The 5,232-nt window shown below is 43.3% G+C and overlaps 1 pseudogene across 1 annotated transcript; it reads left to right on the top strand.

Annotated features, from left to right (window-relative positions):
• The first annotated feature begins 983 nt into the window (after positions 1-983).
• On the top strand, positions 984-4,742 carry LOC306792614 (annotated as a pseudogene). The gene is made up of 15 exons (XR_013773178.1): positions 984-1,043; positions 1,241-1,289; positions 1,379-1,497; positions 1,584-1,780; positions 1,872-2,030; positions 2,257-2,422; positions 2,540-2,664; positions 2,774-3,082; positions 3,176-3,379; positions 3,484-3,609; positions 3,694-3,864; positions 3,953-4,057; positions 4,157-4,252; positions 4,344-4,475; positions 4,684-4,742. The product of XR_013773178.1 is annotated as an uncharacterized misc_RNA (transcript).
• Positions 4,743-5,232: the final 490 nt, after the last annotated feature.

Raw genomic sequence — 5,232 nt, 5'->3', positions numbered from 1 at the left:
AGGGTAAATATATACAGATCTGGTCCGATATTTAGCAATATTCAATGTTTACTCAGCGCAAACAGACACGTGTGTTTGTTTACATTGTACGTGCATGTCATTGTGTGCGTGTGTGTAGGAATTCACTTTCAACTAACTCCTAACTTCATCCCCCCCCACACATATATATATATATATACACATATATATATATACATGATACGACGTTAAACTCATATCAAGCAATGCTGAGGCTGCATCTATGTGTTTCGCCTGTTGTACACGCTCGACACGTCTCTGGCACCGACTGCTGTCACGGGCCGATGAAGCTTCGGTAACCTTCTCATGTCCATGTTTAATTTATATTTCCTTTATTAAATACTGTTCACAAACGAATTTGCAAATAAAATCACTGACCACTTATAAAGTGATCCGCACATACTCGAGTGTACCCCAAATTCGATTCCTTTATATCTCGAGAGATGCGCGACAGCCATTTCTGGCGACGTCGCTTGGATAGCTCCGTCGTGTAATTTCCTTGATGTGTAATGACCGCTGGCAAACCAAAGAATGATTTCTTGTCTCTATCAGCTCTGCTGCCACAACCAAAGACAGCACAAAAGTTCACCATGATCGATAGGTTCTGCGACTCAGCCGTGCATGCCAGTGGCTGTGTGTACTCCAACATGTACTCCAACATGGCCGACAGCTAAACTGTGACGTCACACGAGACCACTCCATACAACCTGGCCCTCTGGAGGGACTGATGTAGATGGGTGGGCTTCTTCCGCCGTGTGATGCGTCATTGGCGCGCGCCTGACGTGGCGCCGGGAACCCGGAAATGCTCTGGAGGCTCGGAGAGCGAGAGAGGTGTTGTGCTACGGGTGCTTGAATAGTTTGGAAAGTTGCGCTTTTAACAGACTTATGTAAAGGAATGTTGCATTGGATGATAGAGACTGTCCGCTCGGAGAAGTGGGATATATAGAGACTGTCGGGGCCTCAGAATGGTGAATGAGGGTCACGGTGGTTTCAGCGGTCGTTCGAGCGCCTGGAGAGCGGCGTGGGTGAAGAATTGAGAGGATTAGGGTCGAAGGATGGGATTCTGAAATCGGGATCTCCGCCCCTGGGCTGTTTGGAAGGCGGGGGCAGAACAGCTTCGGAGTTGACGGAGGATGGTTATCGAGATCTGCGGGGAATGTGGATGGCTAAACGCAGCCAAAGTTGTTGGTTTGTCGTGCCTCGTGTTTGAAGCGTATGAAAGCTGAGTCAGAGAGCGTTTGCACAGAAAGCCCGTCTCCTGACAGAAAATGGTATCTACAAGTTATCATTGACGGTTTTGTTGTGCATGTTATTGAGAAACGTAAGATGAACTGATGTATCATGATATTTTTCACACAAGGTGAGTTCAGCCGTCAAATTGAAGAGAAAGAATCGCTTGTCTCCCAGCTGACCAGAGGCAAACAGGCCTTCACACAGCAGATTGAGGAAATGAAGAGACAGATTGAAGAGGAGGTTAAGGTAAGAAACCATTAAGTAAGTGTACATTGGAATTATCAGTTGGAATTTAGAAATTTTGTAAATTCATGAATCAATTTTATAAACAGGCCAAGAATGCTCTTGCCCATGGACTGCAATCAGCTCGCCATGACTGTGATCTGCTGAGGGAGCAGTTTGAGGAGGAGCAGGAGGCCAAGGCTGAGCTGCAGCGTGGAATGTCCAAGGCCAACAGTGAGGTGGCTCAGTGGAGATCTAAGTATGAGACTGATGCTATTCAGCGCACTGAGGAGCTTGAGGAATCCAAGTGAGTAACATTTCATACATGCATAAATATCTGACATTATTTTTTACGATTTGTATTTCACTGAGAGACAAATTCTACATTTTTCAAACAGGAAAAAGCTTGCCCAGCGCCTTCAGGAGGCTGAGGAGCAGATTGAGGCAGTGAATTCCAAGTGTGCTTCTCTTGAGAAAACCAAACAGAGGCTCCAGAGTGAGGTGGAGGACCTCATGATTGATGTGGAGATGGCCAACAGCAGAGGAACTTTGACAAGGTAGCATTGTTTACTTTGTGTGGCCAAGCCATACTATATCTATCTATCTATCTATCTATCTATCTATCTATCTATCTATCTATCTATCTATCTATCTATCTATCTATCTATCTATCTATCTATCTCTAGAGATAGAGATAGATATAGATATGTCTATATATAGATATATATATATATATATATAGTGCTACACAACCAACTGAACTGTAGTAATTGTGCTATTCAGGTGTTGGCAGAGTGGAAACAGAAGTATGAGGAGGGTCAGGCAGAGCTTGAGGGAGCACAGAAGGAGGCTCGTTCTCTCAGCACTGAGCTGTTCAAGATGAAGAACTCTTATGAGGAAACTCTGGATCACCTGGAAACCATGAAGCGTGAAAACAAGAACCTGCAACGTGAGTTCAACATAATGTAAAATGTTCATTGTATTCAACATGTGTATGTGTTAGAATACAGTATTTATATTTACACTTCAAGGCTTAACAATATTGAACAAATGTATCTATCTGCAGAGGAGATCTCAGATCTGACTGAACAGATTGGTGAGACTGGCAAGAGCATCCATGAGCTGGAGAAGTCCAAGAAGCAGCTGGAGACAGAGAAGTGTGAGATCCAGACAGCTCTTGAAGAGGCTGAGGTACATATTTTATTCCTGGAGAGATCTTCTGAAACAATTTGCAAATAGTAACAAAAAGCATAAATGGATTGAAGGCAGTGATGAATATTTCATTCTTTGATATCGTCAGGGAACTCTGGAACACGAAGAGTCTAAGATCCTGCGTGTCCAGTTGGAGCTCAACCAGATCAAGGGTGAGGTGGACAGGAAGCTGGCAGAGAAAGATGAGGAGATGGAGCAGATCAAGAGGAACAGCCAGAGAGTGATTGACTCCATGCAGAGCACTCTGGACTCTGAGGTCAGGAGCAGGAACGATGCCCTGAGGATCAAGAAGAAGATGGAGGGAGACCTGAATGAGATGGAGGTCCAGCTGAGCCACGCCAATCGCCAGGCTGCTGAGTCCCAGAAGCAGCTGAGGAATGTGCAGGCACAGTTTAAGGTATTGTAAGACACAGAGTTGTTCCACAGTCTACGGTCAGTACAGGGACATTTTGGCATTCATGGGAATATTTTCATGATATTCTTTCACTAGGATGCACAACTGCACCTTGATGACGCTCTTAGAGCCCAGGAAGACTTCAAGGAACAAGCTGCCATGGTGGAACGCAGGAACGGTCTCATGACTGCTGAAATTGAGGAACTTAGAGCTGCTCTGGAGCAGACAGAGAGAAGCCGCAAAATTGCAGAGCAGGAGCTGGTGGACGCCAGTGAGCGTGTTGGACTTCTGCACTCTCAGGTGAACAAACTCCTTGAATTTCTGCAATAATTCAATGATGAGATTTACTGTAATGTAAAAATCAGACGTGATGATTTAACTGAGTAAATCATTTTATCTTTTAGAACACAAGCCTCATGAACACCAAGAAGAAGCTTGAGGCTGATCTGGTCCAGGTCCAGGGTGAAGTGGATGACACTGTTCAGGAAGCGAGGAATGCAGAGGAGAAGGCCAAGAAGGCCATCACTGATGTAGGTTTAAACTTTGTTCTTACTTTAACTCCAATGTGTTTTTTTAAGATGTTGCTAAATAACATGTTATGCTGTCTCCTCTAGGCTGCTATGATGGCTGAAGAGCTGAAGAAGGAGCAGGACACTAGTGCTCACCTGGAGAGGATGAAGAAGAACCTGGAGGTTGGTGTCAAGGACCTGCAGCACCGCCTGGATGAGGCTGAGAACCTGGCCATGAAGGGTGGCAAGAAGCAGCTCCAGAAACTTGAGTCTAGGGTAAGAAAGTCATGTTAAGGTTTACAAAGCTGAAGCAAGACATTGAAACAACATGGAAACTTACTTATTTTCTTATTGTGTTTTGAAGGTGCGTGAGCTGGAGACAGAGGTTGAGGCTGAGCAAAGACGTGGAGTAGATGCTGTTAAGGGTGTCCGCAAATATGAGAGGAGAGTGAAGGAGCTCACCTACCAGGTACAGGCACTTTGACAGTTAAAATGTGCAGGACAAAATTATCCAATATACTTACCATTAAAGACATTTCAACTTGCACATCTACATTGTCTATTACAGACTGAAGAGGACAAGAAAAATGGCTCCAGGCTGCAGGATCTGGTTGACAAATTGCAACTCAAGGTGAAGGCCTACAAGAGGCAGTCTGAGGAAGCGGTAAGGATAACATATTTCTTTTTTAAACAATGGAAACTTGATATTATGGCAGATTTGTTTGACCTTTATGTCAATCTCTGTCTTTTTTTAGGAAGAGCAAGCCAACGTTCATCTGTCCAAGTGCAGGAAGGTCCAGCATGAGCTGGAGGAGGCTGAGGAGCGTGCTGACATTGCAGAGTCCCAGGTCAACAAGCTGAGAGCAAAGAGCCGTGACTCTGGCAAGGTAACTAACATTCAGCTTGATGAAAATGAAATCGATTGAAATTCCAACTATTTTAATGTAAATCACGTAACACTTAAGTCATGACTGAAAAAAGTTACGATATAGCCTCAAACTTCAGAAAATTAACGACAGACAAAACTATTACAGAGTATGATGTGTATGTAGATGCATATGCACTTTATGTCATCATTGTTTTCTGTTTTCACAGGGAAAAGAGGTTGCTGAATAAAGTGCTTCGGCTGAGGTTTTCTTTCTACTCATAAAATAGTTTTTGATCTTGACTTGCATTGTCTGTGTTGTTTTGATCTAATTGTGTCCTCAAAGTCACTGTAATCCCAACATGAACATTTTGCATGAGCATGAATGAATAGTGGGCTTAATTCAATATACGTTTGCTCTGAGAAACCATCTTTGGAGGCCAATGCTTTTGAATGAGACGTTTCAATAACTTCTGGCATCCCAGAAACACCCTCACCCTGATCAAAACACATCTAGCCACAAAATGTAAAGTGTAAGAGAGGAGTTTAATGAGTGTCATAGGATTTTTTAACAGACATTTTAACAGTGCATTCCAACCTTTCAGAGAATAATCAACCTCCACACTCAGTGTTCTTCTGTCAGATAAGAAAAATGAGTATCCTAATAAGTGGACAAACTGATAGTGCTTCAAGAATCTTTGTTTTTAATTGATTTATCTCTTTTTCTGCATTAACTGTCTTTACAGTTTGGATTCTTTCTGTGCTTGTTTCGTGCTATG

Source organism: Melanostigma gelatinosum, assembly GCF_949748355.1.
Source record: "Melanostigma gelatinosum genome assembly, chromosome: 1".
Taxonomy (NCBI): Eukaryota; Metazoa; Chordata; class Actinopteri; order Perciformes; family Zoarcidae; genus Melanostigma; species Melanostigma gelatinosum.
The sequence above is the reverse complement of the archived record's forward strand: the minus strand, read 5'-3'. Positions and strand labels throughout refer to the sequence as shown.